Below are 26,238 nucleotides of genomic sequence, written 5' to 3'. Positions count from 1 at the left end.
CCTCCCACCTCAGCCTTCCAAGGAGCTGGAATTACAAGCATGTACCATTGCATCCAGCAAAGATATTTTTATATGTTAAAGATTTAAAAGAAATATAGCTTCTTGTACCTTTCTGAGAAAGCTACTAGTGTATGCGTTCTACCAAAACAAGGCAATAAACCGTGAAATCAGATGACACAGAAGAAGGAGAGTAGAGGAGAGCCCCTGGATGACGGTTGTGAACTAGGCCTAGAGTACAACCCATTCAGACTGAAGCTGAAGGATGGGGGTGCTACAGGTGAAGCACCAGGAAAAAGGATGATGGGGGAACTGAGTGGCTATATATGGCTTAGAGATAGTACAAATTAATTTAAAGACAACTGATAGGTCGGTTGAGGCTATTAGCAATGGATACATGGAAAAATCACAAATTTTTAAAAATGAATTATCTCAACAGCAATAAAAACACAGTTTTGGAAGAAAATCCTCATAGGGCATTATCTGGCTCGGCAGTGAACAAGTCATAATAACGTACACACCAACAGAGCTAAACAAAGACTGCACTGCGAACCACATTGGGTGAGTGCAGTAGGGACTGACAGTTGATCCCTCTGCCCGCAGCAGGAAGTACAGGACACCTGAACATTTCAACTACTTTTTTTTTTTTTTTTTTTTTTTTTTTTTGAGATGGAGTCTCACACTGTCGCCCGGGCTGGAGTACTTTAGATCCATCTCGGCTCACTGCAACCTCTGCCGCCTGAGTTCAAGCGATTCTCCTGCCTCAGCCTCCCAAGTAGCTGTGATTACAGGTGCCCACCACCATGTTTAGTTAGTTTTTTGTACTTTTAGTAGAGACAGGGTTTCACTCTGTTGGCCAGGCTGGTCTCAAACTCCCGACCTCGTGATCCACCTACCTCAGCCTCCCAAAGTGCTGGGATTACAGGTGTGATCCCAGCCTCAACTACTTCTTAAACAGCCTCTCAGCCCATGATCCTGTTTTCTGATCTTCTATCAAGTCCACAAGGTCTCAAAGCGTTTATCACCCCACACAGTTTGGGAAGAGCTCCACCAGAACGAAGGGGAGAAAAGAGAAATCAGAAGACAAGCTCCAGGAAACAGATTTCAGGAAAGAGACGCAAAAGGGGTGATCAGGGTCATGGAGAGATCCCTGAAGCTGTCCAGGACACAGATCCTACATCAGGTAATAGAGGCAAGGGGAACACCCCCCCCACCAAGAATACAGCAGGGGGAGACCCCAGGACACTGACCAGGCCAGAGAGAAACCTGGTCCGTCTGAAGACTTCTGGACAAGGGTCTCTCAAGGATGAAACAGGATATCTAATGATCTGATTAATCTGAACAGACTAAAAGGCGATTTAGACAACAGGTGAGAGTTTCAGAATTAATTAGATAAGGGTGTGAAAAATGAAGCAAAGGAAAAGCAAGATAACTGTTAACTCCAGGGAAAACGAAATTGGACAACAAAGGAAAATTAGTATGGTATATTCATGAGCCACAAAGCTCATGATGCAGTTCAGCTGTCAGTAGTCATAGCAGAGTCTATTACAACTGCATGGCACCCAATCTGATCTATTGTAAGGCTCTTGATTCTTGTATAGCTGTGCATCATTACTACTGATTATTATTAGAAAGATAAAATTAGATCCCAGTATTATACAAGTCAATGTAGATTTTTTTAAACGAACCATAAAGTTCTAGAAGAAAATATAAGATTTTTAAAAACTGATTGCAGCCAGGCGTGGTGGCTCATGCCTATAATCCCAGCACTTTGGGAGGCTGAGGTGGGTGGATCGCTTGAGGTCAGGAATTCGAGACCAGCCCGGCCAACATGATGAAATCCTGTCTCCACTAAAAATACAAAAATCAGTCAGATGTGGTGGTGGATACCTATATCCCAGCCACTCGGGAGGCTGAGGCAGGAGAATACCTTGAACCTGGGAGGGGGCTGCAATAAGCCAAGATCACGCCACTGCACTCCAGCCCAGGTGACAGAATGAGACTCTGTTTCAGAAAAAAAAAAAAAAAAAAGTAAAACTGTTCTCAAATTGCAGATCTCTGTAAGCATGACCTAAATGTTAGAGGCCCTGGCGGGGAATGGGGGGGACAACTAAAAAAGTGCAAAGCCAAAGCAAACTACAATGTAGGAAAAAGCACTTGAATTACATATTATAAAGGGTTGATTTTTTTCCCTATACAAAGGAACTCCTATAAATCAAGAATTCTCCACATATAAAGGAAGTCCTATAAATCAATAAGAAAAATATTTGCAACCTCATGGAAAACTGGGTGAGGGACAGGAACAGGAGAGGGATGGTCAAGAAAATACAAATGGCTTGTCAACTTGTCAACATGTGAAAATGTATTTGACCACAATGAGTAGTAAGAAAAGCGCAAAACTACAATTAAGAAAAACTGGGCCGGGCGTGACAGCACATGACTGTAATCCAGAACTTTGGGAGGCCGAGGCAGGCGGATTGCCTGACCCCAGGAGTTCACGGTAAGCCTGGGCAACATGCCAAAACCCGATTTCTACTAAAAATACAAAAAAATTAGCCAGGTAGTTTCTCAGGAAGCTGAGGTAGGAGGATCCCTTGAACCCAAGGAGCTCAAGGCTGCAGTGAACCATGATCACAACAATGCACTCCAGCCAGAGTGACAAAGCGAGACCCTGCCTCAAAATAAAAAATAAAAATAAAGAAAGAAAAATTGGCATCCCACTGACAGATTAGGGCAGGTGAAAATATATGCCATCACTGTGGGTTTCAGGCTTGGGAGAAATGGCCTAAGCACAGTAATTAAGAGCCAACAGCAGATCCAGATTGCGGGGGTTCAGATCTTTGCTCACTACTTACTGGTGGCAAACGTTGGGCAAGTTACTTAATCACTCCTCCCTCAGTTTCCTCATCAGCAAACTGTGATAATACCACATCTCCCTTACAGGTAGCTTTGGGAGTTAAACAATATTTGTAAAACATTTTATATAGTTTCTAGCACAAAGTAAGCACTATGTACAAGTTCATAAAACGAATGAACGATTATAAGGTTGTAAACCGTGAAGGGCAGTATGGCATTATCCATGTATATTAAAAACAAATAAACCCTTTGACTGCTGGTCCTACTCCTAGGATTCTATACTTTAGGTATCAGCGATCTTCAGAGCAGCATCATTTAGACCAGCAAAATATTCAGAACAACCTAGATGTCTATCAATAGGGAAAATTTTACAGATTATTTAATGGTACCCCTCTGTTTATATGCCAATAAAGAGAATGAGGCCAATCTCTATGTACTAAATGAAACCATCTTCAGAATGCACTAAACTGAAGAGAACAGGCACAACACCATATCTAGGGTATGCTACCATTTATGTTAAATGTCTACGCATAAAATACTTCTGGGCCCAGCCAGGTGGCTCACACCTATAATCCCAGCACTTTGGGAGGCAGAGGCAGGCGGATCACCTGAGGTCAGGAGTTCGAGATCAGCCTGGCCAACATGGCGAAACCCCATCTCTACTAAAAATACAAAAGAATTAGCCGGGTATGGTGGCGATGTGTGCCTGTAATCCCAGCTACCTGGGAGGCTGAGGCAGGAGAACTGCTTGAACCTGGGAGGCAGAGGTTGCGAAGCACCAAGTTCATGCACTGCACTACAGCCTGGGTGACAGAGCAAGACTGTGTCTCAATTAAAAAAAAAAAAAAAAAAAACTTCTGGAAGGGTTTTCTTTTTTAAATGATGAGAGATTATCATATTAAGCTCTTACTAGGTTTGTTTTAACGGGAAATAATTACTAATGCTGCTAAAAGTGTTGGGAAAAGCCTCTTTTTTTAAATAAACTTTCCCCTGTAACTTTACTTTCCTTATTTAACAAATTTTCCCCACAGCCTTCTGTTAAAACAAACTTCAGACTGACAAAGGTCAAAGTGTCCTCAACTCTGAATCAGTGGGGTTTAAAAATCAAGGCATGTCCATCTCTGGGCACAGAAGAGCACTCACAATACCTGTTCCTCCAACAGTTACAATCTGCCTTGAAACACTGAGGTTTCTCCTCAAAAACTGTTTCATTTCCTTTCATATCAGCATAATATGCCAAGTTACAGTATGATTTCAAATTACTTAAAGGATAAAGAAGAATGAGACCAACAAAGCAATCATCACATCATTCACTTTGGACAATTCTTTTTTTTTTTTTTTTTTGAGACAGAGTCTCACTCTGTTACCCAGGCCGGGGTGCAGTGGTACAATCTTGGCTCACTGCAATGTCCACCTCCTGGGTTCAAGCGATTCTCCTGACTCAGCCTCCAGAGGAGCTGGGATTACAGCTACCCGCCACCATGCTCAGCTAATTTTTGTATTTTTAGTAGAGATGGGATTTCACGATGTTGACCAGGCTGGTCTCAAACTCCTGACCTAAAGTGAGCACCCACCTTGGCCTTAGAAAGTGCTGGGATTACAGGTGTGAGCCATTAAGGCTAACCCACTTTTGACAATTCTGACAAACCTCTCAACTTGCCAGACCATGGCTCTATTTTGGAGATGTTACCCTCTCACACATATTTACACATCCCATGGCGGAGGAAGGAGCCAGAACAACAACAATGAAAAACGCCATGTAATTCCTAAAACAATTAAGAATATCAGCTTGTTTGGTATTAAACAAAAATCTAAGTCCTCTGAAAGACGCCTCTCATTGGGTTCACAGCGGTAGGTAAAAATGCATACAAATGAAGGCCACAGATGTGCTGCTTTGTTGTTTAATCAAATATAAATCAAAAGAATCTTACGCCAAGGGATTCAATTAGAAAGAATTAAAAGACTTGAGCACAAACCCACCAAGAGCAACCCAAACTCTGACTCATGAATCTGATTACTAGAACTAAAATGTCCTTTCCCACATTCTCAAAACAGGAGTCCCTGAAATGCTGCCTTGTGGATGTCAGGTAAACAGAGTCCAGATGTTCCGTCACCCGCCATATGGTGAAAACAAATGCCACACCCCCAAAACGGACCTCGATGGCCCATAAATCAACAAATACAAATAGAGGCAAACTATCCATATGCCAGTTTCCTGGAACTTTCTGTCCTTTGTTTCCTGCACAATCTTAGATGGTTTTAGGTAAACTGTTCATTAAAAGTAAGGCATTCGCAGGAGTTAATGCCAAAAGGATTATTCATGGAGGTATAGTCAAGCAATCCAGCAATTAGAATTAAGCTAAAGGAGGATAATCATGAAGTGTTTAGAAAAGGTCATGCTGGCCGGGCACGGTGGCTCATGCTTGTTGTAATCCCAGCACTTTGGGAGGCCAAGGCTGGTGGATCACCGGAGGTTAGGAGTTCGAGACCAGCCTGGCCAATGTGGTGAAACCGCATCTCTACTAAAAATTCAAAAATTAGCCGGGCATGGGGCAGGCACCTGTAATCACAGCCACTCAGGAGGCTAAGGAAGGAGAATTGCTTGAACCCAGGAGGCAGAGGCTGCAATGAACCAAGATCACACCATTACACTCTAGCCTGGGTGACAAGAGCAAAACTCCGTCTCAAAAAAAAAAAAAAAAAGAAGAAAGAAAGAAAGAAAGAAGGAAAAAGTCATGCTTAGTTTAAAGTATAAACCACTAACATATGGTATCATACTACCAAGTAAGTATGTTTGATTACTTGAATCTGGGAGGCAGACGTTGCAGTGAACCTAGATCATGCCGCTGCACTCCAGCTTGGGTGCCATAGTGAGACCCCATCTCAAAAAACCCACAAACAAGTATTTGTTTTTCCTAATTGGGTATTTGGGATTTGAAGGGGGGGTGGATTTTTGTTTTTTTACTTTTTGTTTTAAGTTCAGGGCACGTGTGCGGGTTTGTCATATAGGTAAACTTATGTCACAGGGGTTTGTTGTACAGACTATTTCGTCATCCAGGTACTAAGCCTAGTACCCAATAGTTGTTTTTTCTGATCCTCTCCCTCCTGCCACCCTCCAGCTCAAGTAGGGCCCAGTGTGTGTTGCTCCCCTCTAGGTGTCCATGAGTTCCCATCGTTTAGCCCCCACTTAGAAGTGACAACATGCAGCATTTGCTTTTCTGTTCCTCTTTTACTTTGCTAAGGATAATGATTTCCAGCTCCATCCAAGTCCCTGCAAAGACCATGATTTTCTTTTTTTATGGTTACATAGTATTCCACGGTATACATGTACCCCTTTTTTTTTTTTCCAGACAGTTTCACTCTTGTTGCCCAGACTGGAGTGTAACGGTGCAATCTCAGCTCACTGCAACCTCTGCCTCCCGGGTTCAAGCGATTCTCCTGCTTAGCCTCCCAAGTAGCTGGGATTACAGGCATCCACCACCACACCCAACTAATTTTGTATTTTTAGTAGAGACAGGGTTTTTCCATGTTGGTCAGGCTGGTCTTGATTCCCAACCGCAGGTGATCCACCCACCTCGGCCTCCCAAAGTGCTGGGATTACAGGTGTGAGCCACTGTGCCCGGCCATATACCACATTTTCTTTATCCAATCTGTCATTGGTGGGAATTTAGATTGCTTCCATGTGTTTGCTATTGTGAATAGTGCTACAATGAACATTCACGTGCATATGTCCTTATGGTAGAATTATTTATATTTTGGGGGTATGTACCCAATAATGAGATTGCTCAGTTGAATGGCAGTTCTGTATTTTGCTCTCTGAGGAATCGCCACACTGCTTTCCACAACGATTGAACTAATTCACACTCTCACCAACAGTGTATAAGCGTTCCCTATTCTCCGCAACCTCGCCAGCAACCTAAGTAGGTATTTGTTTTGTTTGGTTTGGTTTTTTTGAGATGGAGTTTCGCTCGTTTACCCAGGCTGGAGTGCAATGGCGCGATCTCGGCTCACCGCAACCTCCACCTCCTGGGTTTAGGCAATTCTTCTGCCTCAGCCTCCTGAGTAGCTGGGATTACAGGCACGCGCCACCATGCCCAGCTAATTTTTTGTATTTTTAGTAGAGACGGGGTTTTGCCATGTTGACCAGGATGGTCTCGATCTCTTGACCTCGTGATTCACCTGCCTCACCCTCCCTAAGTGCTGGGATTACAGGCGGGAGCCACCGCTTCCGGCTGTGGGTATTTGTTTTTAAGATCTTGTAGCTCCTGACTTGCAAGGTGCCTCAGTCATTCCTAGAACATTGTTAGAGCACTTCTAACTTCACCAGAGGCCAAGAAGCCTGGACGTGAGAAAGACAGAAACAATCTAGAAGTCAAAGGATGGGTAAAGCAGATAAACAGTGTCTGAAGACTAGGATCACATAAATTCAAGGCTTTTATAGACCATGGGGGCCAAACAGGTGTGAGGTCAGCCCACGTTTGAGAGGTTCAAGGTAAGTTTATCCAGAAACCCCAAGAGGGATTTCTTCAACAAAGATTTAATGAACACCTACTACAGTCCACGCCTTGAGCTAGGAATAGCTGCACAGAAGGAGCCAAATAAGCCAAACTGTTGGTACACAAGGAAAAGAGTCTCCTTTGCACATCACTGAGAAGGCAGGCCTCGTCAGTTCCCGTCAGTTCCCGCCTACCCACCACCCTGGCAGTCTGTCCTATGCCACTTTGAAACCCCACACTCGTACACAGGCATGGCAAACAGGAGTATTAATGGATTCATCTCACTTAGGTGATTCCCCTGACACGTAAGACTTTTCTGGAAACATTCTCGCTACATTTCTATTTTCTAAGCCATGAAGAACACTTTTAATAGAAAGTGAATCCCAAACCCCCTCCCCCAAGGGCCAGTGAGAAAAAAGGCAAATGATAAAAGAGACAGGAAGAGACAGAAGAAGTGGCTGGCCTGTAATCCAGCACTTTGGGAGGCTACGAGGAGAGGATTGCTTGCGGTCATTTTAAGACCTGCCTGGGGAAGACAGCAAGACCCCCATCTCTACAAAGAAATTCCAAAAACTGGCCAGAAGTAGCAGCCTACACCTGTAGTCTCAACTACCTGGGAGGCTGAGGCGGGAGGATCGCTTGGGCCTCGGTGGTTGAGGCTGCAATGAGCTATGATCAAACCACTGCACTCCAGCTCTGGGGACAGAATGAGACCCTGCCTCAGAAACAAAAGGGAGAAAGAAAGAAGGGAGAACAATAGAGGGAAGGAGGGAGGGAGGGAGGGAAAGAAAGAAAGAGAGACAAGAAGGTAGAGACTTCATAGTCCCTAAAGCCTTCTATACACATTCTGGGAAATCACCACATAATAAATATACAAGGGCTTGAAGGACATCTGGGAACCCACTTCCCATCACATGAACTCAGCCACATTCCTCAGATAAAGGTCAACAGGAAATGACCTCAAGAGATCTTTGACCTCAATCACGTTCACTTAAAAATTATTGAAGTGGCCAGGCCCAGTGGCTCATGCCTGTAATCCCAGCACTTTGGAAGGCTGAGGTGGGCAGATCACAAGGTCAGGAGTTCGAGACCAGCCTGACCACATGGTGAAACCTCATCTCTACTAAAAATACAAAAATTAGCCATGCGTGGTGGCATGTGCCATGTGCCTGTAATCCCAGCTACTCAGGAGGTTGAGGAAGTAGAATCGCTTGAACCTGGGAGGCAGAGGTTGCAGAGAGCAGAGATCACAACATTGCACTCCAGCCTGGGCAATAAGAGCAAAACTCCATCTCAACAACAACAAAAAAAAGATTACTGAGGCAAGATAACGGAGGGGAAAGAAATTCAAAAAACATATGTATATTATCAACACAAAAAAAAATAAAGCATTCTTAAAAATGTAAAAAAGTAAGGAAATTATGGGATGTTGATAGTAGGGGAGGTTTTCGGGAAGGGCACAGGGGAATTCTAGCTTCCGCTCCGTTTTGCTGAGAACCTAAAACTGCTATAAATAATAAAGTCCATTTTTTAAAATTTAAGGAAAGAAAACAAGACAAATATAAGTCAGGTACAATGAATCACTCCTGTACTCGCAGCACTTTGGGAGGCCAAGTCGGGTGGATCAGCTGAGATCAGGAGTTCGAGACCAGCCTGGCCAACACGGCGAAAATCTGCCTCTACTAAAAATACCAAAAAAAACAAAAATTAGCCAGATGCAGTGGTATGCAACTATAATCCCAGCTACTCAGGAGGCTAAGGCAGGAGGATCGCTTGAACCCAGGAGGTGGAGGTTGCAGTAAGCCAAGATTACGCCACTGCACTCCAGCCTAGGCTACAGAGCAAGACTCAGATTTTTTTTTTTAATACAGCAAATATGACAAAAGCAATCTGTGTATGCTGGAGCGGCAGTCGTTAACAACAGGTGTCTGCGTGTACATATTCTGCCCGACTACTTTTCTTCACTTGCAATGTTTCTACAATGTCCCTATTTATTTTCGAAATTAAAAGAAGAAAAAAAGCTTTTGAAGAAACGAGATTAAAATTAAAATTTTTTTAAAGCCTCAGTGAAGCACAGCCCATTGCTACGTGAAATACATTAGGCTATCTTTACAATCTGTGGACAGCTGGTCTACCCAAGTCATCCTACAGTAATGCAGGGAAAGGGGACAGCCACTGCCCAGCGCCAGGCAGGGGCCCAGGCCCCACCATCACGCCTACAGCACACACCTGCCAGGGTGCTGGCATATCACTCAAAGGGGGCTTAACGTCTCGGCTCCTTTATGATGTGACTTCAATTTAAAAATAGAACTCCTTCTTCCCTCACCGCCATCACCAAGCTCCAAACGAACGGTTTCCCGGGCACAGTGACTCTCACAGGCTTTCACTGGACCTGGGCTTTGGTTTCTCAAAGGTGAAATGCTGCAAGCAACCTCTGGTACCAACAACTGTATCAGACGAATCAGTATATTCAAAGGTGATGCTAAACGTACATCTTCAAGACCATGACTCACCTCCAAAAATGTCTTGAAGGAAAACTACATCGTACTACAATGCTGAAAATGATGATGAAATCGTCTGGTGATTGACTGGATTTTCATCCTCCCACTCCACAGCTGCTCACTACTTGGCACTAGGGTGAGGCCAGTGAGGCACTCGCCTTGGGTGCAAAATTTAAGGGGGTGCCAGACACTCCATAATTTTAAGATAGTCATATGTAATGAATATTTTTTAAAATCATAAGTAGGCCAGGCATGGTGACTCACACCTGTAATCCCAGCACTTTGGGAGGCCAAGGTGGGTGGATCACCTGAGGTCTGGAGTTCCAGACCAGTCTGACCAACATGGAGAAACCCCGTTTCTACTAAAAATACAAAATTAGCCAGGCATGGTAGTGCATGCCTGTAATCCCAGCTACTCAGGAGGCTGAGACAGGAGACTCACTTGAACCTGGGAGACGGAGATTAGGTGAGCCAAGATCGCACCATTGTACTCCAGCCTGGGTGACAAGAGCAAGACTCTGTCTCAAAAAAAAAAAAAAAAAAAAATCCACAATGAACAAAGCAATAAAATTTTCAATAAAGATTGGGTCTGAGCCTGATCTTGAGGATCTCTTGTTACCCTCATCTGGCATACTCAGGGACACCTGTACCACAAGAAGACCCCAAACTGTGCCTCCGAGAAGAATGCGGACTCTGGGAAAACCTGATTTTGCTTATTAGCTGTGTGACATTGGGCATAATACCATATAGTCTAAGCCTTAGCTTCCTCTCCTGTCAAATGAATACCTTCCTCACTGAAGGGTCGAGTAAAAATCTTTGCAACACACTGAGCACAGTACCTAGCAGGATACTAGCACAAAACCGGCCATGGGGATAGCACCACATCAAGTAGCACGATTCCGAAGATGGGCCAGAAAGCGTTTCCTACACGCTCTTTGCCATGCCAGTTCACGCAGTAGACTTCCAAGCAATTTTCAGGAAATGGGTTTTGACAGATCACTGAGATTTCTCTACCTTGAAGACAGACTTACCTTATTCTTTCTCCTCAATTTTTAGAACCGATGAATCTTCATGGCCCAAAATTATGCCAGGGAAAGCAAGGAACGGAGCTAGGACAATGCCCCTCCTGCTAGCTCCTCCAGGTGAACGGGCTGGTGTGGCCACAAACAGCGTGACACAGAGGGGAGAGAAAACCATCTCTGCTTCCCTCAGAACTTTCTTTCCTAACAGTGAATCATGCCATTTTTAAAATCGAAAGAATCAAACCACCCGACAGTCTCTTAGCCCCTGCAGTCCTGGCTAAATTACCTATAATCCTAAGAAAAGCAACTGTTCCCTGTCCCTGGTCCCCTGCCAAAGGCTCTGGGCCTGACCTCAAACTCACACTTTGGGGTTTATTTGTGTGACTTTGGAGTTACTATTCTCATATGGTACCTAGAATCTGAGTTCATACTAATGCATTACTCTACCTCCAAAACCAAAGCATCCCACTCACCTGGACAACCTTGAACTTCTGAACTACAAATACACTCCTTGGAATAACCACCTCTCCCAGAAGACCACCTCTCACTCAAGTGTCATGCACACCTGTCTTCCTTTGTTATGTGCCCGTGACACACTGGAGTAAGAAAATGACCTGGGAGTAAATGTCAGTAGTAGGGCAGGGACACATCTGCCATGCATGTTCTGCAGGCAAAGTATGTCTCCCATGGCTTTTCACATGCGTGGCGGGCTTAGCTTAATCCACAGGGGGGAAAATTTTAAGGTTTTCCTTTTCATGCACTCTGAAAAACACAGTTCACTCTTCTCCTTGTAAGTAACACGGCTTGGTAATTACAAAAGCAATAAAAATTCATGGGAACAATACAGAAAAGTTCAAAGTGGAAAATAAAAATGACCTCCATTAATCCCATGCAAAGAAAACCTAAGTAACAGCCTTTTCTCAGTGCATGTAAGTATACGTCATGCATAGAATTTTAAGCAAACATGCTCATCTTTTAAGTCGCAAACTAACAGTGTAATCACAAAAGAAGTGGTAAGTGACCCCCCAGATACAGGAGGGTCAAGGAAGAGCAGTAACTCAGAACCTCATCCTGCAGAAGGCCAAGGGAGGCTACATTTTACAAACGAAAGTACAGAAATGATTTGTGATAAAGTGTACTGCTTGAGAGAGGTCATCTTCAACAACTATTTATTGAGAACCTACTATGCTCCTGGCACTTTGCCAGGCATTAGGAATGCAGATGTGTAAAATACTTAAGTAGAAGTTGTTCTAAGTGAGGATAAACTTCCTGAGCTTCTACCTCTGCTCTGCCAATTATAAGCTGTGTGACCTCAGGCAACACACTTAACCTCTCTGAGCCTCCATCTCCCTCTTATGTAAAATGAGGATAAAAATCAGGGTGGTTGGGCTGTTAGATCTCAGCCTAGGACTTCAAATGTTCAATAAATGTTAGTGGTCAGATGAGCAAAGTAAGCAGGGAAGAGAGTAAACATGCCAGTAAAAGCACGGAGGGTCCAAGGTGGCACCCAGGAGGAGATGTTAGCCTTAGGGAAGGCTTCTGGAAGGAGGTAGGCAGGGACTGGGTGAATGTCAGAGCAGAGAGGGACTTGGTGGAGGCCCAGGCAGTGGCAGATGGAAAGATGTGACAGAGGAAGCCTGTGGCTTGTTGTCGGAAGGTCACCTAGACAGCATGGGAGAGGGGGACTGATGGGGGAAGAGGGAAGTACAGGAGGCTGGGAAAGAAAATGGGGCAAAAACACCAGGTTTCTTCCAGCCACACTCATCAATTCCAGCAAAACAGTAACATGATCCCACACAATGATCACTTCAAAACCAAAGCTTTTCTTGACTACTCCAGTCAATTCAAAGGGTGCTGATTCATGCATTCCAAAACTACTTCCACAAGTGTGCGTTCTCTAAAACCTCTATAAAGCGACGGTGATGCAGTGCGGTGATCCTTCATGCCCACTCTGCAGACATGCTAAACTCATCAATAATGTCTCTCCACCTCCTTCCAGCACAGCCCAGCAGACCTCAAATTACATACTTCTTATTTGGGGGTATTACTAAAGCTAGATGAGGAATGGCATTTCTGCTAATTTAGGGACTGGCTTTCCCCTTTCAGGAAAGGAAAACATAAATAAAATATATCTAGATTCTAGGCCGGGTACAGTAGCTCATGCCTGTAATCCCAGCACTTTGGGATGCCAAGGCAGGATTGCTTGAGCCCAGGAGTTCAAGATCAGCTTGGGCAACACAGCAAAACACTCTCTCTTCAAAAAAAATTTAAATTTAAAAAACCCAGATTCTAATGGTGACCAGGTACAGTGGCTCACCCTAGCACTTTGGGAGGCTGAGGCAGGAGGATTGCTTGATGCCAGGCATTCAAGACCAGCCTGTGCAACATAGCAAGGCTCTGTCTCTATACAAAATTTAAACATCAGCCAGGCACAGTGGCTCACACCTGTAATCCCACAACTTTGGAAAGCTAAGGTAGTTGGATCGTTTGAGCCAGGAGTTCAAGGCTGCAATGAGCTACAATTGCACCACTGCGCTCCAGCCTGGGTGACACTGTAAGAACTTATGTCTGAAAATAAACAAAGTGAAAGAAGCTGCGTGACTAAGACTTTTGCTGAAAGAATGTTGTTAACGTGCTTATCTTTGTTTACATGCTTACACACAGTTCAGATTCAAAGCTTCATAGTTTGATAATACAAATAACAGCTACCATGTCTCAAGTCTTTTAGAAATTGCTAGAGAGTATGTTTTCATATATTATCTTTCATTCTCAAAAGAAATTCCAAATGGCCAAAATTCCAGATCTTAAAAAAAGTGATCGCAAGGACTTTTATAAAAAGCTATTTAGAATCCATGATTTGTATCTTAATGGGCCTTATTCAGAAGGTATTTTTTTTTTTTTTTAGTATGGGAGGAAACTGGGATTCAAATGAAATGACTTGCTCTAGACCACATAACTCTTGAGTAGCAGAAGGGGGATTTCAGCACAGCTACTCAGGGTCCTGTGGTAGCCAGCTTCCAAGATAGCGCTCGATGATTCTTGCCTCCTGGCATCCACACTTGTGCGTAACTGCCTCCCAGTGAGTCATGGCTGGCAGTAAGCCCGAGAATATTGTGGAAGTGACAGTGTATAACTTCCATGGTTGGCGTCACAGCCACAGCAGGTCTGGGTGCAGTGGCTCACCCCTGTAATCCCAGCACTTTAGGGAGCTGAGGTGGACAACTGCTTGAGCTCAGGAATTCGAGACTAGCCTGGGCAACACTGTGAGACCCCTGTCGCTACAAAAAAATACAAAAATTAGCCAGGTGTGGTGATGCATACCTGTAGTCTCAGCTACTAGGGAGACTGAAGCGGGAGAATCGTTTGAGCCTGGGAGGTGGAGGTTGCAATGAGCTGAGATCACACCACTGTACTCCAGCCTCGGTGACAGAGTGAGACCCAGTCTCAAAAAATAAAAAATTAAATTAAAGTACAATTTAAGGAAACCACCAGTAGTCTCCCCTTGGTTTCCTAATGGATCACTCACTCTGGGAGAAGCTAGCCACCATGCTGTAAGGTACTCAAGCACCCTGCCTAAGGGGCTTATCGGGCTCCTGGGTAGCAGATCCCACGATCCCAGTTGACTTTTTTAAAAATTAGAGATGGGGTCTTGCTATGTTGCCAAGGCTGGGTACTCCTGGGCTCAAGCGATCCTCTCCCCTCAGCCTCCTGAGTAGCTGAGACTACAGGTATGTGCCACCATGCCCAGCTTCCAGCTGACATCTTTATCGCAAACATCCAAGCCAGAACTGTTCACTGAAGCCATTCCCAAAGTCCTAACCCACAAAAACTGCAAAAGATAATCAGTATTCACCGTTGTTTCAAGCTGCTCAACTCTGGGGGTAACGCGTCATGCAGGGACAGATAACAGAGCCTGCACTCCTTTCTCCACCTCCACAGTGCCTTGCAGTTACTTCTGTAATTTTACTTTTGAATGATTATCCCTTTATATTCACATAGAGAATTAACAAGGTAGTCACTGGAATTAAACCTACATGCCCCACCAGTCTCTGTGGTAAGCATTACAGGACTGACATCTGATTTATTTACTTCATGCTGGCACTGTTCCATTCTGGGGCTCGGATTTTAGACCCAAATTGCTCTTTCCAATCCACTCCTTCACAATGCAGGCAGCCAGCAAACTTCTCTGGTCTTTTTCTGCCAGACAGTCTAGGAAATGGTTTAGACACATCTTCAGGTCAGCCCTTCTTAAAAATGTTTTTCTCTGGATTGTTTTTTAGTTAAAAAAATATATATAACCATGATGAGCTACCACTACACACCTATTAAAATGGCCAAGATAAAAAATTCTGACAATACCAAGTGCTGGCAAGAATTTTCCTTCTAGCTATTTGTCCATGAGAAATCAAACTGCATCCACATCAAAACCTGTATATGAGAGTTTATAGCAGCTCTATTCATAATTGCCCCAAACTGGACACAACTCAACTGTTCTTGAGTAAGCGAATGGATAAACACACTGTGGTACGTCCATACGATTGATATGAGACAGCAAAAATGAGTGCGCTGTTGGAATCACAAAGACATTGGGCTGAATGAAAGCAGGTAGTCTCACAAGGTTACAAATGTTAGATTCCATTTATACAACATACTGGAAAAGACCAAACTGAAATCGGTGACAGAGCAAAGATGGATGGTTAACAGAGGCTGGGGGTGCAACACCAGGGAATTTTCCGAGTTGACAGAAACGTCCCATATCCTGACTGTGGAGTTGGTTACATAAACCTATGCATTAAAACTCAAAGAAGGCCAGGCGTGGTGGCTCATACCTGTAATCCCAGCACTTTGGGAGGCCGAGACGGGTGGATTACGAGGTCAAGAGACTGAGACCATCCTGGTCAACATAGTGAAACCCTGTCTCTACCAAAAACACAAAAAAATTAGCTGGGCATGGTGGCGCGTGCCTGTAATCCCAGCTGCTAAGGAGGCTGAGGCAGGAGAATTGCCTGAACCCAGGAGGCAGAGGTTGCGGTGAGCCGAGATCGCACCATTGCACTCCAGCCTGGGTAACAAGAGCGAAACTCCATCTCAAAAAAAAAAAAAAAACTCAAAGAAGGCCGGGCACGGTGGCTCACGCCTGTAATCTCAGCACTTTGGGAGGCCAAGGCAGGCAGATCACCTGAGGTCAGGAGTTGAAACCAGCCTGGTCAAAAGGGTGAAAGCCCATCTCTATTAAAAATACAAAAATTAGACAGGCGTGGTGGCGTGCACCTGTAATCCCATCTACTCAGGAGGCTGAGGTAGGAGACTCACCTGAACCCAGGAAGTGGAGGTTGCAGTGAGCCAAGATTGTGCCACTGCACTCCAACCTGAGTAACAGAGTGAGAATACACACACACACACACACACACACACACACATATTAAGGTTATTCTTAAATCACTTAACTTTTCTTCACAGATTCACTAACATGTCTGTCTCATTTAGAAAACCTCTGGTTTCCCATATCCTGATATTTGCAAACAGCTCACTCCACTTGGCTCCATCTTGGCCCCCGCTAGCACCTGACGTTAGAGAACCAAAAACTCCAGTAAGATTACAAAGGAGGACCACAAACCCCTGATGAGTAAGTTCCTCACAACGTTCCTAACGACAGTAAATGTGCAGATGGATGCTATTCTAGGTTGACAAACATGGCCGGACCTTCCATTAGAACCAAAAACTCCAGTAAGATTACAAAGGAGGACCACAAACCCCTGATGAGTAAGTTCCTCACAACGTTCCTAACGACAGTAAATGTGCAGATGGATGCTATTCTAGATTGACAAACATGGCCGGACCTTCCACCATTTTTCTCTTGAAGAAATGAAGCAATACTCTCAATTATGTTCTGTAACTCAAACTCCCAAATGGTAGAGTCCAAGCAGATGCCCTGCAAGGCAGCTTAAAAGGAGGTAAAATTCATGTAGACTTGGTTGAGTGATTTGCACACATTATCAAACATCTAAAGTCCTTATAAAGAGACCGTCCCTAACAGTGATTTGACATGACTTTAAGTCACTTTCCACATAATTAACAGGTAGAAACCAGTTTTCTCATAGATAATATTAAATGGCAGATGAAAGATAAAGTCTTCCAATTAATATATCAGTCATGATGCTTTAATGACAATAACCGGAAACCCCAACTCAAGTAGGATGAGAAAAAATCAGTTCACGTATTATTTAGTATCCTAAACCACATTAGTATTTAACATGCTAAGCTTCAGGTGCAGACGATCTAAATAACTCAATGATGCATTTATGGACTCTGGATACACTTTCAGATCTGCCACCCTCTTGCCTGCTTCATTTCAAGTCTAGCAACAACATGGCTGCTGTGATTCCAGGCATCACATCTAATCTTTCCATCTCCTTTTCAGAGCACACAAACATTCCCCAGAATCCTCTTCAAAGACCTCCCAGATGCTGGAGTCTTCTGGGAAAGATTTTGCTCAATGAGAAGCCTGTGCTGCTACTGACCTGGTAACAACAAACGTGTGCGTATGAAGCTTGGAGCTGCAACTGCCATTAGCTATAATGACTAATTAGGTTGCAGCAGTCTAATTAACCACTGGGCAACAAGCCTAAGTGCAAAAAGCAACATGCCGAGGGCAGCAGAGGAGAAGACAGAAAGCATCTGGGTCCTTGATGGTATTTCGGGCTGAGACAGACTGGGAGCCCCTTGCTTTTATTACTTGGAAGCAACTCAGTATTTGATGGCTGAAACTGCTATTAGACATTCTGCCACTTGAAGATAAATGCACTCGTAAATGTTCCCTTGAGGTTTTAGGGAAAGAGCACTGATAACCTGCCCAACATCAACGATAGAAGATATGTCTAAGTGCATTGGTTCACAACTGGAATCCCAGCACTTTGGGAGGCCAACACGGGCGGATCACTGGAGGTCAGGAGTTTGAGACCAGCCTGGCCAACATGATGAAACCCCGTCTCTACTAAATATACAAAAACTAGCCGGGGGTGGTGGCACACACCTGTAATCCCAGCTACTAGGGAGGCTGAGGCAGGAAAATCGCTTGAACCCAGGAGGAGGAGGTTGCAGTAAGCTGAGATCGCACCACTGCACTCCAACCTGGGCAACAGAGTGAGACTCCATCTCAAAACAAAAAAAAAGAATGAAAGATATATAAGAGCAGGTCTGTCTGGCTTCAACACCTACACTCCAAATTCTTGTCACCTTTGATATCATCCTGCACCTTCCTTATTCTAAAATGTCATAGAGAGTGTACATTTCACAAATTTTAGTTGAAATCAAGCAATGTTTATCACTGACCTTCTACGGGCAAGAAAACTAAAACTAGGGAAGCATATTTCCTGGCCTTACAACACTGGTTATTTGCTTATTTAGTTCAGAACCTAAGGAGAATACACTAATAAAAAGATACAATTACTACCAAAACTGAGGAACCGACGTCCCCCTCTCCGTACGGTTTACATTCCAAGACCCCCAGTGGATGCCTAAAAACTGCAGGTAGCGCTGACACGCACACTGTGTTTTCCTGGACTTACATAGCTGTGGTAAACTGTAATGTCTGCATCAGGCTCAGTAAGATTAACAACAGTAATAAAACAGAACAGTGATATACGATAATAAAAGTTACGTGAATGCTCTCTCTCAAAATACCTTAATGTACTGTACTCAGCTTCTCATAATGAAGCGGGGACAGACAGAGTGGGAAGCTATGAGATTTCATCGCGTTACTCAAAACAGTACACCATTTCAGACCTGCAAATTGTTTACTTTTGGAATTTTCCGTTTAATATTTTCAGACCGCAGTTGACTGTGGGTAACTGAAGCTATGGAAAGCAAGACTGTAGAGCTGTGTGTCTGCCACGCTGACCTCTTTTCAGAATGTTGTAACTTGCTTTTGCCCAGGGCAGCCATTTTTTATTGATTTCAAAAGCGATTTTTCCCATAATCCTTCTGTGTGCCAAAGAACAAACACCACCTCAATTTGGGACTTTAGAAATCTATTTATTTGATCATAATCTTAAATACTTATTTGCTTATATTTTCAAAATAAGCAGGTAATTTTTTTTCTTCATCCTTGGGTGTTTTCCAACTCAGTTTTAGTTAGACAAGAACAAAATGGTTCCAATGACATCCAGTAAATGGAGCCTGACCTCTTTAAAGGAGCAATATGCAATTTTTCTCTTGCCATACACACAAGAAATGTGCTATTTCTCCAATACTGAATAAATTTCCTGACGTTAAATAAGTTCAATAACTAGACCATGTAAAATGTTTTCCTAATAACTTTTGCTCTTCAAAAGATATCTAAAAAACGAAAAAGTAAGAAAGAGATTGGGTGAAAATACTCACACTATACAGATCTTCACAAAGGGTTTATACACGAAATACATAAAGAACTCCTACAAACTATAAGATGATATTAAGAATATGAAGTTTGTTGTATATCAAATATACTAAAGCTATATAAAACAATCCAAACAAAAAAATTAAACACGGTGAAACCCCATCTCTACCAAGAACACAAAAAATAGCCAGTGTCGTGTTGCATGCCTATAATGCCAGCTACTCGGGAGCCTGAGGCAGAAGAATCGCTAGAACCTTGGAGGCAGAAGTTGCAGCGAGCCAAGATCGTGTCACACTGCACTCCAGCCTGGGCTACAAGAGTGAAACTCCGTCTCAAAAAGACAGAAAACAAAAAAAAAAGAAAATAAACGAGGCAGACGAGCACTCCAGTCTGGGTGACAGAGACTCCATTTCAAAAAAAAAAAAAAAAAAAGGAAATAGCTAACAGACACTCACAAAAGGTGTATAAATGACCAGTAAGCACATGAAAGCATTTCATTAGTTATTAGGAAAATGAAAAACAAAACCACAATGAGGTATCACCACACAGCCACTGGAACGGCTAAAAGGAAAAGACCGAGCATTCCAAGTGTCGATCAGGATTGGAGTCACTAGAAGTCTCATACATCACGAGTGGGAATCTAAAATGGTGCCAACGCTTTCTTACAAATAGCTTATTATAAAGTTATGCACACACTTAAGATCCAGCAGGAAGAATGAAAACATATCTCCACACAAAGATTTGTTCACAAATGTTCACAGCAACTGTATTCGTGATAGCCAACACAGAAGGTTGGCTACCTGCAGTGGCCGAAGGTGAGTGGATACCCAAGTCATAGCACATCCAGCCTCTGAAATACTGCTGAGCAACAGAAAATACCAAACTAATAAAGAGGACGGGAGAGCCAGCAGCAAGGGAGCAGGGAAGAGGACAGAAGAGACGGGGAGGAGAAGAGGGAAGAAGACAGAAGAGGAATAAAAGCAAAGGAGACCCAGGCATGGCACTTCATGCCCATAAACCCATCACTTTGGGAAGCCGAGGAGGGAGGATCACTTGAGCCCAGCAGTTTAAGACAAGCCTGGCCAACATGGCAAAACCCTATCTCTAGTAAAAATACAAAAAAACTAGCCAGGCATGGTGGTGCTTGCCTGTAGTCCCAGCTACCCGGGAGGCTGAGGTGAGAGGATCACTTGAGCCCAGGAAGTTGAGGCTGCAGTGAGCTGAGATCATGACACTGCACTCCAACCTGGGCAATAGGAGTGAGACCCTGACTCAAAATAAATAAATAAATAGAAAGTAAAAGAGAAGAAATACCTAGACATGTCATAGCGAGACTGCAGAACACCAAAGGATCTTAAAAGTAGCCAGAGAGAAGACAGACTACTTACAAATAATTAGGCAGCAATAGCAATGGGACCAGAACATGGCTGATTAACACAGGAACAATACAGAATTGCACACGCAGGAAATTTACTATTCCAGAACAAAGGTATTTAAGACATGCAAAAACTGAAGTTACCAACAGATGCTGACAGAATTTCTAAAAAGAAGAAGGAAAATGTATCCCAGAAGCAAGCTTCAAAGTCCAAAAAGGAAGCACATTAAATTTATAGACAAGTACTATATAAAACAATTACAATGTTACTTTTGGGGAGGTTAAGAAATGAGAAGGCTATGTAAAAGAACAGATGCCAAAATGCTAAGGTAGGAGTAACAGGTGGTAGGATTTCAAGTTTGTTTCATTTTTTTCTTCATGCTTTTATTGTCTTCTTTAAAGGAGCCTACGTCTTTTTACAATCTGACTCAGCTTTAAGGATTAGTTTAAAATACTAAATTAGAATGAAATGAAAACAAAACCAAATATCAAACTGACAGAACTGCAATGTATCATTACAATTAACAAGTTCCCTTTAAAAACCCTAAAGACTAATTTGAAGGGATGGCAAAAACTGGATGTATTATTCATTCAACAAGGATTTACCAGACTGGGCAATATAGTGGTGAGACTCTCGTCTCAAAAAAAAAAAAAAAAAAAAAAAAAGAAATAGCAAAGACCTGGAATCAACCCAAAGGCCCATTGATGATAGACTGTATTGGCAAAATGTGACACATATACACCATGGAATATTATGCAGCAATCAGAAATGATGAGTTTGTGTCGTTTGTAGGGACATGGATGAATCTGGAGAACATCATTCTCAGCAAACTGACACAAGAACAGAAAATGAAACACCGCATATTCTCACTCAAAGGCGGGTGATGAAAAATGAGAACACATGGACACAGGGAGGGGAGTACTAAACACTGGGGTCTATTGGGGGGAAAAGAGGAGGGCCAGCGTGGGGGGGGGAGCTGGGGAGAAATGCTAAATGTGGGTGAAGGGGAGAAAGGAAGCAAAACACACTGCCATGTGTGTTCCTACGCAACTGTCTTGCATGTTCTGCACATGTACCCCAAAACCTAAAATGCAATAAAATTTAAAAAAAAAAATTTTTTTTAATAAAAAATTAGCTGAGCATGGTGGCACATGTCTGTTGTCATAGCTACTCAGGAGGCAGAGACAGGAGGATTGTTTGAGCCCAAGAGGTTGAGGCTTTAGTGAGCCATGATCGCCACTTCACTCCAGCCTGGGTGACAGAGTGAGACCCTCTTTCAAAAAGCAAAGAGGGCCGGGTGCGGTGGCTAACACCTGTAATCCCAGCACTTTGGTAGGCCAAGGCGGGCAAATCACAAGGTCAGGAGCTCGAGACCAGACTGGCCAATATGGTGAAAACCTGTCTCTACTAAAAATACAAAAATTAACCAGGTATGGTGGCATATGCCTATAGTCCTAGCTACTCAGGAAGCTGAGGCCGGAGGACTGCTTAAACCTAGGAGGAAGAGGCTGCAATGAGCTGAGATCACACCACTGCACTCCACCCTGGGTGACAGAGAGACTCCCTTTCAAGTTTGCTATATTCAGATACTATACTAGATCGTGAATGAACAAGATAAGAACAAAAACTGAAAGTCACCATGATACTGGATTTTTAGGTCTTCTCTTATAATTAATAAATTTATGAAAAGCATTTCACCAAAACTCTGCACATAAACTGAAGTCACTCTTGAGGTAAGAGGTTATTATCATAATAGAGAGTTAAAGGCAGTCTAGTTTGGCCTGAGGCTCTTTTTAATGTATGAACAAATATGACAGTTTCACATATGAAATTCACTCAGCGTAAATGATGAATTCCCACAGTCATCGCAAGTCTTAGAGTATGTCTGTAATTTCCATCCCACATTAAAATAAGAACACTTAACATCTGAGTTCAAAGTCTGCAGGCAGCACTGAGCATTCCTCAGCTTCAGTCTCCACGGGTTACTATCAAAAGCTCGGAGCACGATATGGTACTAATGTATCAATTATCCACTTTTGCTCAAAGTGCCAACTTGGCCAAACATTTTTAACTAACTCACACCAAGGCAAGGGCAGCCTATAAAAAGTTCTGTCAGTTCTAAACATACATTTTCTGGGGACTTCCTGATTAACAACAAAGGCTGCATTTGGTAGAATGGGGCTGGAGATAGCAGTATTTCAAGTAATTTGAATGAGAACTGTTTGGCTCTGACCTTCCTGGCCATGTGGAAGTGGCTAAGGTGGTAACAGCCTACCTATGTCGCCACAGCTGAAACAGAAAGAGGACAAAGAGGACAACCCAGTACCACCACAGCATAAACTCGGGCACTAAAAGGCAAGAAAAGAAGCTGATCCACTGCCTCCCATTCAATAGCCAGGCCTGGAGAGGCTCCTTTCAATCAAAAGCACCAAACAATAGCAGAGAGACTGCCACAAGAACCTCAAACCCCATACCCTGTCCTCCCAGGCAAATGGTAACCAATACAGGGAATACTTGTCCACCCAAGGTAGAAAGAGTCTAGCATCCGCATTATGGAATTATACTGGCCCCTCTTACCTGTAACACCTTCAGCAGGTGAGGAAACTGCATTTCTCAAAAACACTAAGCAGTTATCTGCAATAAGCAAGGCCAGTAACAAATAAAATGTCCAGTCCACCAAGCTATCAAAACATCAAGCAAGGCCGGGCACAGTGGCCTGAGGTCAGGAGTTCAAGACCAGCCTGGCCAACATGGAGAAACCCCATCTCTACTAAAAATACAAAATTAGCAGGGTGTTGTGGCGCATGCCTGCAATCCCAGCTACTAGGGAGGCTGAGGCAGGAGAATTGTTTGAACCCAAGAGGCAGAGGTGGTGGTGAGCCAAGATTAAGCCATTGCACTCCAGCCTGGGCAACAAGAGCAAAACTCTGTCTCAAAAAAAAAGAAAAGAAAAGAAAATCAGGCAATTACATCACTTACAAATCCACAGAATTTCTCTTATCCTCTGGGAAAATCACAATGCCATTTTTCCTAAGCATATTCTGCCTGCAGAAGCCAGCCTCTTATTCTTTCCCTGGTATTCTCTAACCCCCTCCAGGGTGAAAGGAGGTTTTTTCCCGATGTTTAGCACAGGCATCCTCCTCATAAATACATATAATTTTCAAAATGAATTAAGCTCTTGTGTGTTCAATAAAGTAAATGAGTATAAGCTTCACTGTTTAAAAAAACCAACCTTTTCAATGCTGTAGTTTGTATCTTTAACAAAAATAAAAATTTACTTGGACAGTTTTTTTTTTAAGACAGTCTTACTCTGTCACCCAAGCTGGAGTGCAGTGGCCTGATCTCAGCTCACTACAACCTCTGCCTCCTGGGTTCAAGTGATTCTCCCGCCTCAGCCTCCCAAGTAGCTGGGATTAGAGGTGCCCACCACCACTCCTGGCTAATTTTTGTATTTTTAGTAGAAACAGGTTTTTACCATATTGGCCAGGCTGGTCTCGAACTTCTGACCTCAAGTGATCTGCCTCAGTCTCCCAAAGTGCTAGGATTACAGGCATGAGTCACCACACCCAGACCACCTCCCCCCCACACCTGACAGTTTCTTTAACGAAACGCAAAATAAAAACATTCCTCCAGGTTGCTTGCAACCTCAGCATAATTTTGAGGTAAATGCAATAACCCAGTAAAAAAGTTGTCCAGGATCATTATTTTAAGATCTTCTTTGATAAGTTTGGCTACAGAGTAACGTTAGCATTCTATTTTGACCCAAGGAATAAATCCATCCCCTTACCAATTCAAGGAAGAGAATATCCATGTGAAAGGGGCCATTATAAACCAAACTTCAAAAGGATTCCCAAAATGACAGACTCCTTTCTCAATGAAACACCACACCTCAAATCACGGCGGGTGGGGGTAGGGGTGCACCATAGAATCCCCGCCCCTAGGAGGCACAGCTACCTCCACAGCAAGGATTTCTAGTTTCTCGTTCAAATGAAAGAAACAAGTAAGAGATTCTGGGCTAGGAAGGCATCTACTCACTGACTCCACCAACAATTCCCTCAGTAAAGCAGCCACTGCCCAATAATGCTTCTATTTATTTTACCCAGAAGCAGATCTATTAGCCAGACATTCTAAAAACACAAACGTTTCGTTGTGCTTGGAGTAACTCCAATATTGATGCCTTGCTGCAGAACGATGCCGCAGGAATATCAAGTGAGCCATGTGCTAGCTGTACCCACTTACGAAGCACACTGTCAGAAACTGTCAGATCCCGGAGACCAACCCATCCCAAAGACTGAGAATAAACTCCCTACAAGAACACTGTGGAAGGAGGGAAACAGCCAAAGGCAGGATGAAGCAGGGCCCTCCCAGAGTCTCCGGAACCACGAAGCCAGTTTTTAATACAACTCCCCCTAAAGCTTTCAAGACCAGAAAGATATTTATTTCTCCTCCCCTTGTGTTCAGACTGAATAAGAAAAGCAAGACAATGCTGTAGGATGTTCTGAAATGGGCTCCGCAAGTCACCACGTGCAAAGCACATTAAACAGAATCCAGTGCTAGGCCAGGGTTGGCTCAGAAGATGCTGCCTGCTGGAAGGAGAGGGGTTCCCAAGCAGGGGCCAGGGCTGGGCGGTCAAACCAGCACACTGACAAGGAGAAGGCCTTCACAACAATAAAATGAAACGGCAAGAGGCCACCGATACTCCCCAGGGCTGGGAGAGAGAGGGAGGCCGAGACTGCTAAACTGTTCCAGATGAGAAGCAGGCTCTCCCACGTCTCCCTGAGCTGGTCAGATACCAGGGCCTCGCTTCTTTGTGAGCCTCGGCTCCCTCCTTTCTGGGGAACCCTACTCGATCCCCAGCAGCCGCTGGTCTCCAGCTGCCACAAACGAGATCCAGACTCATTACAGTGAATTCATTTTCCCCCTGCTTCAAATAAAACACACACACACACAGTCTCCGGGGTCCAGCCGGATCACACAGCTAAAGTTTCCGGAACTTGAATCGTAAAACCACAATCAGAAGTTGTTTGGAAATGTTCGCCGCAAAACAATCTGTCCTTTGCTTTTAAAAAATAAAAAAAACTTTACTCTGCATATAGGCAGGCAGTCAAGAGAGACACAAATCTAACTTGGGCAGAGGGTGTGTTCCTCTTTGTCACCCGCCGGGAACCTCGCGCCGCGCGTGGGCGAGCGGCGGGCAGCCGGCGGCGCGGTGGCATCCGCGCCAGCGGCCACCTCCCTGGCCCGCAACCGGCCTCAGGGGTCGAGATTGCGGCCGGAGGTCCGGAAGCGGCGTCCGACGCCGTCAGCGGGAGGTCTGACGCGAGGAAGCGGGGGAAGGGCACGGGGTCTGGGGAGGCGAACGGGGACCGGCGCGGAGCCCCGCAACCCGAGGTCGGCGGAGGTGAGGGGAGAGGGGCGCAGGGCGGCGCGGCGCCCCGAGGCCCCAGAGCTCCCGCTACGGTGGCCTGGGCTGCCCGAGCCCGGCCCGCCGCCCGCCTGCGCCGGGCAGGACCCGGGGGACCACACGCCCACCTCCGCCCGCGACCCAGGCCGTGCGCTGCGGGCGCCGGGACTCGCACAAGTGGCAGCCCGCGGCCCGGCCCCCGCCCTCCC

General features: G+C 44.3%; 1 protein-coding gene across 16 annotated transcripts in view; it reads right to left on the bottom strand.

Annotated features, from left to right (window-relative positions):
• The window catches only part of FARP1 (FERM, ARH/RhoGEF and pleckstrin domain protein 1), a 321,357-nt gene that overhangs the window by 293,786 nt on the left and 1,333 nt on the right, over positions 1-26,238 (bottom strand). Inside the window, exon 1 of one of the 16 annotated variants that reach the window (XM_078370520.1) lies at positions 1-26,238. This exon is cut by the window's left edge and continues 21,663 nt beyond it. The exons of the other annotated variants lie outside the window; for them this stretch is intronic. The gene's annotated coding sequence lies outside the window, so the exon portion shown is untranslated. 16 annotated transcript variants of the gene reach the window in all.

The sequence above is a fragment of the Callithrix jacchus genome, chromosome 1 (genome assembly GCF_049354715.1).
Source record: "Callithrix jacchus isolate 240 chromosome 1, calJac240_pri, whole genome shotgun sequence".
NCBI classification, from domain to species: domain Eukaryota; kingdom Metazoa; phylum Chordata; class Mammalia; order Primates; family Cebidae; genus Callithrix; species Callithrix jacchus.
The sequence above is the reverse complement of the archived record's forward strand: the minus strand, read 5'-3'. Positions and strand labels throughout refer to the sequence as shown.